Here is a 12,917-nt window from a genome sequence, read left to right as displayed (position 1 = left end):
ATTCAGTCCATGGCATTTTGCCTCACCATGTCCTTACTGCACACCAAATACATTCATCATTCCAAAAGCCCTAAAAGTCTTAACTCATTCTAGCATCCACTCTAAAGTCTAAGGTCCAAGGTCTCATTTAAATATCTAAACTGGTGAGAATTGAAGTATAATTCATCTTGAGGCAAAAATCCCTCTCTAGGTATAAACCTGTGAAATCAGACAAGTCATTTGTTTCCAAAAAAAAGCCATAAAATAAAATAAATAAAATAATAAAATGGTGGGATGGACATAGGATAGACATTCCCATCCCAAAAGAGGGAATCAGGAAAGAAAGAGGGGATGATGCATCCCAAGCAAATTCAAAACCTAGTCAAATTCCATTAAATCTTAAGGCTCCTCTTTGGCTGAATTCCCTCCTTCCAGACCCAAGGGACAGGGTCCTGTCTTCTGGATCCACTAACAGGGTGGTCCCACCCCTAAGGCTCTCCTGGGCATGGTCTGCCCCTAAGGCTCCAGGTAGACCAACCCCGTGGCTTGTGGGGTGGCTCCACCTCTAAGGCTTTAGGCAGAGACCATCTGGCCAGCTGAAACCAAGGTGGTGGCCCCACCTTCGAAACTGAGAAGGCAGCCTGATGATCAGAGTCATCAAAAGAGTCCTTTTCTTTAAGAATAGTATATATTCATAAATAGCTCATGATATGGTTTTGTAGGATCAAGGAATTCCAACAGCCTTCCTTCATTCTGTCCCATTTTTTTTGTTTGTTTCCTTTAGCAGGCCTGTCAATAATCCCATCTCCATTCCTGGTTTTTGCTGAGATGGCTCATTAAATCCCTGAGTCACACTCATGATATTTTTATCTAATGGTTGTTCAGCCACACCCCACACCCCACACCCCATAGTGTTCTGTCTCAGCTTTCTCATTCTTTTGCAATATGGATAGACTGAAAACTTTCTAAATCTCTAAGTTCCTTTTTTTTTTTTTTTAACAATTCCTTCTTCAATTCATTGCCTTCCTTTTGCATTTTTCTGTAAGCTGTCAGGGGGGAACCTGTTCCTTTGCTTAGAAATTTCCTTGGCTAAATATCCAATTTCATTGCTTATAAATTCTTCCTTGCCACAACACATAAAACACAAGTCAGCCAAGTTCTTTGACACATTAAAACAAATGTCACTCTTCCTCCAGTTTCTGATAACTTATTCCTCATTCCTCCTGAGACCTCACCAGAATAGCTTTTCATATCCATATTTCTACCAGCATTCTGTTCATTATTTATGTATTCACTAAGAAGATGGAAGCTCGCTCCCCATCTCTCCTCTTTTCTTTCTGAGCTTTCATCAGAATCACCTTTGACATCCATATTTCTAGCATACACCTCTTCCAGCTTCTACCCCCTCCCCATTTCCCAAGCTGTTTCTATATTTGTAGGTGTTTGTTACTGCAGCACCCCACTTCTTGGTGCCAAATCTGTATTTGTCAGCTTGGGCTGTCATAACAAAATACCACAGACTTGGAGGCTTGAACAACAGAATTAAACAATAGAAATATAATTCTCACAGTTCTGGAGGCTGGAAAATCCAAAGTCAAGGTACCAGCCAATTCTGTTCCTGGGGAGGGCCCTTTTCCTAGCTTGCAGATAGCTGCAGGTGGAAGAAGAGGCAACACAACACTCTCTGCTGTCACTTTTTAAAGAATATTCATCCTATCAGATTAGGACCCCACCCTCATGACCTCATTTAACCACAGTCACTTTCAAAGGTCCCATCACCAAATACCATCACATTGGGGAATTGGGTTTCAACTTATGAATTTTGGTGGTACAAACTCAGTCTATAGCAGTATATATATGATACATAATACACTTTCAAATTACCCTGGTTGGTATTATTTTAATATGGGTAACAGGAGAAATGTTATCTCTTTTGGAATTGGAGCTGGAGCAGCAGTTTCCACACCCACTTCCTCACACTGCCTAGATATTTTAATCCCAATTATGTGTAAATGGGTGTTATTGTCTATCTGTTAACTTTGACACTTTAGAGAATCACCACCTCTTCAGGTATGCATCTTCTGGACAATAGCAGAGACAAGAAGCCGAGTTGGTCATCTCTACCTCTAGCCTGGCCTTTCTACACCCTTTCTCCTGGCCCTTCACAAGTTCCCCCTGGACCCCACCTCCCATTCCTTTCTTCTCTCTCCTCCCACACCTGTCAAAACTTGTTTTCTGAAAAAGACTTTAAGAACAACAATTTACACAATTTTAAGAATTTAACCAAATTGCCATTTCATCCACAAAATTTGCTTTCCAAGCTTGACATTTTAGGCCTTGATGAGCAGACAAAGGGAAAGTTTGGATAAATGAAGGACCAGTTGAGTTCTCCTAAAAATCAGAGGCAGGAGTTCCCGTTGTGGCTCGGTGGAAACGGGTCCGACTAGCATCCATGAGGACACAGGTTCTATCCCCGGCCTTGCCAGTGGGTTAAGGATCCAGCATTGCTGTGAGCCATGGTGTAGGTTGCAGACTCGGCTTGGATCCTGTGTGGCTGTGGCGTGATGTAGGCCAGTGGCTGCAGCTCCCATGGACCCCTAGCCTGGGAACCTCCATATGCCAAGGTGCTGCTCTAGGAAGATTAAAAAAAAAAAAAAAAAATCAGAGGCAGACACTCTCAAGTCCTAAAGTGGCCTGGTATTTCCTTCCCTCCTTCCATTTCTGAACCCCTAGGCTGTGTGAAACTGTGATGTGCTTATGGGATTGTCTGGTTGGTCTGCAGGCACCTCTCTCAATCCAGCGAAAGAGCCCAAAAAGGAGAAGGAAGAAGACACTTCAACAAGGAGAAGGTAAGAGAACAAGGGGCCGAGCAACTTACCAATTTAACTCAGCTCAGATTAAATCTTCATTCTCCTGTTGCCCTCTGGAAATATAGTAGGCAACACATGTGGCTTGTTGTGGAGAAAATTTTTGGAGGATGAGCTATGAAAAGATGTTGAAATTCATTCTCAGCTTCAAAGAAGGGCTCACATCTTTTCTTTCTTTTCCTCCCAGCCCAACCCCTCTCTTCTAAGGGTTTCTCATCTGCGTTTCTCTCCTGATCCTGAGGTTTTTTCATCTGTTGTTGACAACATAAACTATGAATTTACTAGGGGTTTGGTTGAACTTTGGCGTAAAGCTAAAGCACAGCTGTTTCCTTTCTCTTGTGCTTTTCCTCCACCCCGTCATTTTTTCCTTTAAGTTTAGACATTTGCTATCTTTAAAATTTAGTCAATATCTGTATTTTACAACCCAAACTGGCTTTTAAAAACATCCGTCTCATTTTTCCTCATGAAAGAATGGACATGCCTGCAAGTTCCAGGACTCTAGCCACTCACTGATAAGTATTAAGAAAATGATTGTTGGAGTATATTGAATGGGAGTGTAGCTGTGGAATTTTTTTCTTTTCCCTGCACACATCTCAGGAAGGAAAATACAGAAACACCCTTTCGACGACACTCTTGAGAAGGACTCCTTAAATCCAGAATAACCCCAAACAAGTAAAAGCTTTGTGTTTAGCAGAGAGCGGATCTGGAGGAGAAGAGCATGTTGAAAAAGACACAGTACACTGGGCTCTTCTGACAAAGAAATTCTGTGCTTTTAGTCTCTGTGCTTTTAGTGTCTCTAAAAGCTGAACTGTTTACTGAGGGAAGGGATGGTAGAAAATGTACCCGCTACAGGGTACATGTTTGAATCTCTAAATCTGACTTCAGTTTCTGAGGTGAATGACTTGTGTAAATAAAATTAAAATGACCTCAGGTTTCTGTATGCAATATTTTCCCCTTCTTACTTGCCCATGGTTGGCATTCCAGCTTGGGGAGTGCTTGTAAGTAAAGCACCAAGCGTGTAAATAGAAGGTAAATAGTTCCAGAATGGACTAGGGACTTTTTTTTATACACGCACATTCATCAATTCACAACACCTAGGTGGGAATCAATCTTCATTTGGGGAAGCAAAATACAATACAATTTTGACATTTTGCTCCTTTTTTTTTTGGAAAGACATTAGTCCCATGGAACATTGGGAGTCTATTTACCACAGAATTCTCCTATTTTCATCCATTACAAAATGTCTAAGCTCTTTTTTTGTTTGTTTGCTTTTTTTAGGGCAGCATAAGGAGACTCCTAGGCTAGAGGTTGAATTGGAGCTGTAGCTACCGGCTTTCACCACAGCCACAGCAACGGTGGATTGGAGCTGCATCTGCAACCTACACCACAGCTCAAGGCAACACCAGATTCTTAACCCACTGAGCGAGGCCAGGGATCGAACATGCGTCCTTATGGGTACTAGTCAGATTTGTTTCCCCTGAGCCCGATGGGAACTCCAAAAATGTCTAACTTCTTGTCTTGTTATTATTATTTTTTTTCTCTCTTTTTTTTTTCTTTTGGCCTTTTGTGGGCATATGGAGGTTCCCAGGCTAGGGGACAATTTGGAGCTGTAGCCGCCAGCCTATGCCACAGCCACAGCAACGTCACTTTCAAGCTGCATCTTCGATCTACACCACAGCTCACGGCAATGCTAGGTCCTTAACCCACTCAGCGAGGCCAGGGATTAACCTGCGTCCTCATGGATACTAGTCAAATTTGTTTCCACTGAGCCATGGCAGGAGCTCTTTGTTATTATTTCTGATTCAAGCTGCCTAAAACTGAATTTATCACTCCTCTCTGGCCCTTCACTGAATTTGTTCATTTATTGAAGAAAAAATTGTGTGGTTTCTTCTAGGTATTGGGCTAGGTGCTAGGACAATAGTAGTGATGAGACAGTTAAGTCTCAGCCCTTATGGGGCTTCCATTCGAACAGGAGAGATCAGATAGTAAACAATACTTATCTTAAAAAAAAATACTTATCTTAAATGACTGACTAGATTACTTCAATTGAAACAAATGCTATCAAGGAACTGCACAGATATTATGTTTGAGTTTAACTGGAGGAGTATGTGCTAATCTGGGGCATCAGGAAAACTTCACTAAAGACGAAGTGTCCAAGCTGAGCACTAAAGATGATTAGACAGTTGCTGATGGGAGTGCTGTGTGTCCAGGGGAATCAGTAGCTGTGGAAGGTGAGAGTGGGGAAGCATGTGTTAATGAAATTGAACAAAAGTCGGGGTTTCTGGAATAGAGGATGAAGGGGGAGTCATGTAAAATTTAGTCTGGTGAAGTGGGCTTGGAGGATGAAGGCTTTAGAGCCATGGAGGAGATTTTCAATTTTATTCTAAGAGTAGTGGAAATGGGGAGTTCCCGTCATGGCTCAGTGGTTAACGAATCCAACTAGGAACCACGAGGTTGCGGGTTTGTTCCTGGCCTCGCTCAGTGGGTTAAGGATCTGGCGTTGCCATGAGCTGTGGTGTAGGTCATAGACGAGGCTCGGATCCTGCAATGCTGTGGCTGTGGTGTAGGCCAGCAGCTACAGCTCCAATTAGACCCCTAGCCTGGGAACCTCCATATGCCACGGGTGTGGCCCTAGAAAAGACCAAAGACAAAAAAAAAAAGAGGAATCTAGTTTTAATAGAATTTCCGTCATTTGTAATCAGAGTCCAGACCAACACTGCAGGTAAGAATAGATGCAGGGAGACCAATTCAGCAGCTTATTGTCGTGGTATAGGTGAGAGGTGACAACTGAACTAGGGTGGTCATAATAGAGATGGAGAGAATCTACCACACTTGAAATCTGTTTAGGAGATACAGTTGGCAGAATTGGGTAGGTTAGATACAGGGGTGAAGGGAAAAGGGAAGTGTCAAAACCACTAGTTGGTTCTCTGCCTTGTGTATGAGGATGCCATTCACTGAAATAGGAAGCACCCAAGGAAGAATAGTTTCAGGCTAGTGGTGGAAGGTGGTCTTTAGCTCAATTTTGCTCATGTCGAGTTTTAAAAACATCTGTTTTTTTTTTTTTTTTTTTTCTTTTGAGGCCAAATCTGTGGCCTATGGAAGTTCCTAGGCTAGGGGTCGAATTGGAGCTGCAGCTGCTGGCCTACCCTACAGCCATTGAAACACTGGACCCTTAACCTACGAGTGAGGCCAGGAATCGAACCCACATCCTCAGAGGGACAACTTCGGGCCCTGGACCTGCTGAGCCACAATGGGAACTTCAAGATAAATGTCTATTAATGGCACTATCATTCTGGTAATTGCTGAGACTTGAGACTATTACCTTTGACCTACCTCTCAATATCATTTCTGAAAGTCCAGGAAGACCTTAAAACCTACAAAACAAACAAACAAACAAACAAAAAACAGTTGTATTGAAGCATACTTGACTCCCAAATTGCATACATTATATGTATATATTAGAATGAGTTATGAGAAATGCTCATATTCCATTAAACATTGACACAATCAAGATATAGAATGTGTCCATCATTCAAAAGCTTCCTTCGTGCTCCTCCTAAATCTATCACCTGCCCCTCAACCCTTTGGCCCAGGCAAACATCAATCTACTTCTTATCACTGTGGATTAACTTTGCCTTTCTTAAAGTCTTTCATATAGATGGAGCCAGAGAGTATGTATTCTTTTATGTCGGGATCCTCTTATTTAGCATAACGTTTTTGAGATTCACCCATTTTATTCTGAATTATTCCATCGTATGCGTATACCATGTTTTGCTGATTCACTCTCCTGTTAATATTTGAATTGTTTCTAATTTGGGGGCTTTTAGAAATAAAACCTCAAAATACTTCCTAGGCACAGTTCTTTGTGTGGACATAGTTTTTATTTTTCTTGAGTAAATACCTAGGAGTTGGACTGCTGGGTCATATGGTAAGAGTATGTTTGTCTAACTTTATAAAAAATTGCCAACTGTTTCCCAAATATCTGTACTTCCAGCAATATATGAGAGATCCAGTTACTTCCACATTCTTGCCCATACTTGATATTGTTATTCTTTCTAATTTTAGCTATCCTGTTGCATGTGTAGTGGTATTTCATTATAGTTTAGTTGGCATTTTCCTGCTGACTAATGATGTTGAGCATGTTGCTATTTTTTTATTTGTTATTACTAAATGAGGCACCTATTTGGAATTTGTATATATACTTTGGAGAAGTATCCAAATAGTTTATTTTTAAAAAACACCTTTTTATCTTGAAATAATTATAAGCTTATAGGAAGCTGCAAAATAGTACAATGACTCTTGATGTATACTTTGCCCAGTTTTTCATTGGTGACATGTTCTGTTGCTTGTAGTATGGTATCAACACCAGGAAATTTACATTGGTATTATTGTTAACAGATTTTATTCCATTGTTATCTTTGATAAAACCTGAATTTTTTTTTTTTTTTTTTTAAGGGCTGCACTCACAGTATATGGAGGTTCCCAGGCTAGGGGTCTAATCGGAGCTACAGCTGCTGGCCTATGCCACAGCTACAGCAATGCCAGATCTGAGCCTCATTTGTGACCTACACCACAAGTCATGGCAACTCTGGATCCTTAATCCACTGAGAGAGGTCAGGGAGATCAAACCCAAAACCTCATGATTCCTATTGGATTCATTTCTACTGCTCCACGATGGGAACGCCTGCATTTTTTTTTTTTTTTTTTTTTGGTACATGGATGTGTTTGTGTGTGAGTAGTTCTGTGTGATTTTATCCTATGCAAGGATTTGAGCAATCACTACCACAATCAAGATACAGAACAATTCTGTCAACACAGGGCTCTCATGCACAGCTGATCACATATCCCATTTCATCCTTTCTGCCTGTCCTATAGCTATAATGTTTGTTTTCTATCTCTAAAATTTTGTCACTTTGAGAATATCATATAAATAGAATCATCTAGGATGCAGTCTTTTGAGATTAGTTTTTACGCTCAGATTAACTCATATTGTCAGATTAACTCTATTGCTAGTTTGTTCCTTTTTATTGCTGCATAGTATTCCATAGTATGTATGATGGATGTAGCAGAGTTTTAACATTCACTCATTGAAAGGTATTTGGGGTGTTTATTTTTGGTTATTTATAAAGCTGTTGTGAACATTCATATACACAACATCGATTTTATTTCTTTTGGATAAATGCCCAAAAGTGCAATTTCTGGGTGGTAAGTACATGTTTAATTCCACAAGAAGATGCCAAACTATTTTCCAGAATGGTAATACCATTTTCCATTCCTGCCAGCAATGTCTAAGAAATAATTTCTCTGCATTTTTGCCAGTATTTGGTATTGTTGCCTTTTCTTTTTTTTTAAGTTTTAGCTGGTTTAACAGGTATATAGTAATATTGTCCATATTTTTAATTGACTTGTTTATCTTATTGACTTAAAAGTGTTCTTTATATATCCTTAATGTATATCTTTTATGAGATACATGTTTTTCAAACACTTCTCCCAGTTTGTGGTTTGCCTATTTTTTTTCTTTTTTTTTTTAAGGCCACACCTGTGGCACATGGAAGTTCGTGGGCTAGGGGTCAAATCAGAGCTGCAGCTGCTGGCCTACCCACAGCAGCAGCAACTTGGGATCTGAGCCACATCTGTGACCTACAGCTTGTGACAATGCTGGATCCTTAACTCACTGAGTAAGGCTGGGGATCGAACCTGCATCCTCACGGATACTAGTTGGATTCTTAACCAACTGAGCCACAACAGGAACTCCTATTTTCTTTTCTTTCTTTTCTTCTTTTTTGCTTTTCTAGGCCACACCCTTGGCATATGGAAGTTGCTAGGCTAGGGGTTGAATCAGAGCTGCAGCTGCTGGCCTACACCACAGCCACAGCAATGGGAGATCTAAGCCGTGTCTGCAAACTGCACTACACCTCAGGGCAATGCCAGATCCTTAACCCACAGAGCAAGGCCAGGGATCGAACCCACACCCTCATGGATACTAGTCAGGTTCGTTCCCATAATGGGAACTCCTATTTTCCTAATATCTTTTAAAAAGCAAAGTTCTTTAATTTTGATAAAGTCCAACTTATCAATTTTAAAATTCTTTTTCATGATTTTTCTGTTATATCTAAGAACTCTTTGCTTAACCCACAGTCAAATGATAGTCTCCTATTTTTATGATCATATAATCTTTGCTTTTATCTCTAGGTCTAGGACCCATTTTGAATTTATTTTTGATATATGCTATGAATAAAGGGTTGAGGTTTGTATTTTTTTAATGTGGATATCCAGTTGTTTCAATGCTATTTGTTAAAGATTATCCTTTCCATATAGAACTACCTTAGAAACTGTCAAAAATTGACTCTATTTGTATATTTATGTTCTGTTCCCTTGATCTGTATATTTCTTCTTATTCTGGCACCGTATTATTTGGATTACTCTAGCTTTATAGTATGTCTTAAAATCATGTAGAATAAGCACTTCAACTTTGCTGGTTTTTTTCAAAATTGTTTTGGTCTCTCTAATTCCTTTGCATTTCTACATAAATCAGGTAGGTTTTTATTAAGATTGCATTAAATCTTCAGATCAATTTGGGGAGACTTGACAAACCTCATCAATGTTGTGTCTTCCAACCCATGAACATGATATGTTTGTTTAGATCTTCTTTAATATTTCTAAACAATGTTTTGCAATTTTCATAGGTCTTTCATAATCTTTGTTAAATTGATTCCTAAGTAGTTCATATTTCTTAATGCTGTTGAAAATATTAAAAAAAAATTTAGGTTCTAAATTGCTTATTGCTAAAATAGAGTAGTTTATATTTTACATGTATTCTGTGACATTACTAACTCCTTTATCAGTTTAAGTAGATTTGTTTTTCTTTTAGATTTCTTAAATTTTTCTGCATAGATAATCATGTTGTTTACAAAGAAAGACAATTCTCTTTATCTGTTCCTATCTGTAGAGTTTTGGTTTCTTTTTGCTTTCCTGATTAGGACATTTTAGTACAATGTTTTTTTTTATTGTTATTTCCCCAAAACAATTTTTTTTCTACGTATGCATTGTGACCCATTTACACATACATGTGTACATTCTTTTTTTCTCCCATTACCATGCTCCGTCATAAGTGACTAGACATAGTTCTCAGTGCTACACAGCAGGATCTCATTGCTAATCCATTCCAAAAGCAATAGTTTGCATCCATTAAAACTAAGCTCTGAATCCATCCCACTCCCTCCCCCTCCCCCAGGCAACCACAGTCTATTCTCCGAGTCCATGGTTTTCTTTTCTGTGGAAAGGTTCATTTGTGTTGTATATTAGATTCCAGATATAAGTAAAATCATATGGTATTTGTCTTTCTCGTTCTGACTTACTTCATTCAGTTTGAGAGTCTCTAGTTTCATCCATGTTGCTGCAAATGGCATTATTTTGTTCTTTTTTATGGCTGAGTAGTATTCCATTGTGTATATATACCACATCTTCCTAATCCAGTCCCCCTGGCTGGGGGAATATCTACAGATTTTTGAAATTCTTGTGTAAGGAAAATTTGTCATTTTTTTCCCTATCGAGAGTATATTTGTTCTTCACAACCAAAGGTGCCCTGAAAAGCTTTGGTATGATATTTTAGATTACATTTAAATCATAGAAATTTTAAAAATTCAGAACCTTCCCTCCTATCCTATAGAATTTAGTATCTCTGGCTGAAATTTGGTGAACCAGACCTCCCACAATGATATATATGGTTCCCCTCAGCTTATCAGATATTTACCGAGTAGCTATTATGTGCTGGGGATGATGCTTAGCCTGAGAATATGATGGTAAAAAGTCCTGTATTCAAGGAATTATAGTTCAGTGGGTCAAGCAAAAGTGTAAAGTTAGAAGATGTGGGTTGAGTCCTGCCTTATCACTTACTCTGACCTCAGGCAGGTTGGTTAAAAATTCTTTGATCTTCAGCTTCCCCATTTATCAAAAGAATATAATGATGATAGTAATAATAATAGTAATAACATCATTATAATATAATAATTAGTTATAATTAGTTATAACTAATATAATCATAATAGTAATGATATCTAGGATTGTTGTAGTAACTAAATAAAATAGTATTTGTGAGAAAAAAGGTTGTTTTTATATTCCTGCACAAATGCTAGTTATTATTGTTCTCATCAACAACAATAAGCAAGATAGGCAAGAATAGATGTCATTATCTCCAACTTTTATAGCTTTGGCATAATGATTAAGTACCTTGTGCAGAGTCTAGAGCTAGTTATGTGTGCTGCTCACTTCAGAATATAGACCTTTGCATTCTGCTATTTCCACCTTACTGCACTGCAAGAATCTTATGCATTCCTATTTTTAAGGGCAGCCTGTCTATTTTTTAAAATTATTCTGTAACATATCTAAAAAACCCTAATGTGGGATTTAAAAAAAAAAAACCCTTCTGTTTTGCATTTATCTTGGCAGCCTGGAAAAACATATTTTTCTGTGCATGTTTGGAAATGGATGATAGTTTTTGATTCTTATCAAATCCTCTAGGCTTTCTTTGGGATACTTTCAGAGATTATCTTTGGGATTCAGGAAAGCATAATGTCATTTTATTTTTTCAATTCCTCAGGGTGTTAGGACTTCTGAATCTTATTTTCCAGTCTGCCCTTTCATTGTAGCTATTACTTTTTATATCTAATATTCATAATTCATTTTGTGGAAGATGAGATTTCATTTTATGCCAATAAATATGTATGACTATTGGAAGAGAAAAAAAATGCCTGAGCTGTGAGTGCTAGCAAGAATGATATGGCACAGTCTGGAAAAACAGAATGTAGATTGTCACTGTGCCCCTCTGTAGAAACCACATGCTTGGGAAGAAAATGGGAATCATCTTCTGCTGAATTTCATCACAGAAATACCTTCAAAAATATATTGGGAAAAGATAATTAAAGTAAGAGGACACAGTTTATTTTATTTGTAAAATTATAATCATTTATGGGATATCTGGGTAAATAGACTTCAAAGTTTTATCTTTGTTCAAGATCCCTCGACATAATGGGTGGCTTGAAAAAGTTATTTATTTATCCATTCACTCATTTATTTATTTATTTATTTATTTTTGCTTTTTAGGGCTGCACTCGCAGAATATGGAGGTTCCCAGGCTAGGCTGGGGATTGAATCGGAGCTGCAGCCACCGGCCTACACCACAGCCACAGCAAGACCAGATCTGAGCTGTGTCTGTCACCTGTACCAGGTGCTCAGGGCAATGCTGGATCCCTGGCCCACTACGTGAGGCCAGGGATTGAACCCATGTCCTCATGGATACTAGTCAGGTTCATTTCCTCTGAGTCACCACGGGAACTCCTAAAAAAGTAATTTACATCCACCGTCTGAAAATGAGGATAATCATAGTTCATAATACGGTATTTGGTACTTTGGAGTTAATTATATTAATGGCTAGTGTTTATTATTATATGATTACTATGTGCCAGACCATTACTAAGCACTTACTTAGCTATTAACTCATTTATTTTCTCCATACTTTGGGTTGTAAGTATAATTATTGCTTCTATTTTATAAATTAAAAAAACTGTAGTAGAAAATGTTCAGTGTATCATAATCATCTGTTTACATATTGGCCTTTTCCTCTGGACCCGAATTTATGAGGGTAGGGATTGAACCCTTGTACTATTCATTTCCTGTGCTTAGCATAGACTCTGGTTCATAGGCAGCCAATAAATATGACTTAATCTGAGCTTCAGGGAGCCATTGCATAAGATGAATTGAGGTGTGCAAAGATGAACTGAAGAAAGAGACTATTTCAGTTGTTTATGCAAAATTAAAAAGGACATATTTGGATAAATAAAGTAGAAAAAGAAATATAAGAAAACACGAAAAGATAAAAAGTAAGTGATACAAGATTTTAAGTAGAGGCAGTGTGATAAGCTCTCTCTAAAAGAGATGATTAGGACTATGTTAAAGGGATTAAAGAACCTTACAGGCCTACCTCCTGGTGAAGATGCTGTGAAGGTTGTTGAAATGTGTACAAAGAATTTAGATGAGTATGTAAACTTAGTTGCTAAAGTAGTGGCAGGGTCT

General features: G+C 38.5%; 1 protein-coding gene across 1 annotated transcript in view; it reads right to left on the bottom strand.

The window, feature by feature from the left end:
* The window catches only part of LMNTD1 (lamin tail domain containing 1), a 542,046-nt gene that overhangs the window by 25,930 nt on the left and 503,199 nt on the right, over positions 1-12,917 (bottom strand). Inside the window, exons 9-11 of the transcript XR_007135862.1 lie at positions 6,180-6,220; positions 2,858-2,961; positions 1,548-1,630 (exon numbers count right to left, since the gene is read on the bottom strand). The gene's annotated coding sequence lies outside the window, so the exon portion shown is untranslated. The remainder of the gene's footprint in view (positions 1-1,547; positions 1,631-2,857; positions 2,962-6,179; positions 6,221-12,917) is intronic.

This window comes from Phacochoerus africanus, chromosome 7, assembly GCF_016906955.1.
Source record: "Phacochoerus africanus isolate WHEZ1 chromosome 7, ROS_Pafr_v1, whole genome shotgun sequence".
NCBI classification, from domain to species: domain Eukaryota; kingdom Metazoa; phylum Chordata; class Mammalia; order Artiodactyla; family Suidae; genus Phacochoerus; species Phacochoerus africanus.
This window is presented reverse-complemented; position numbering and strand designations above follow the sequence as displayed.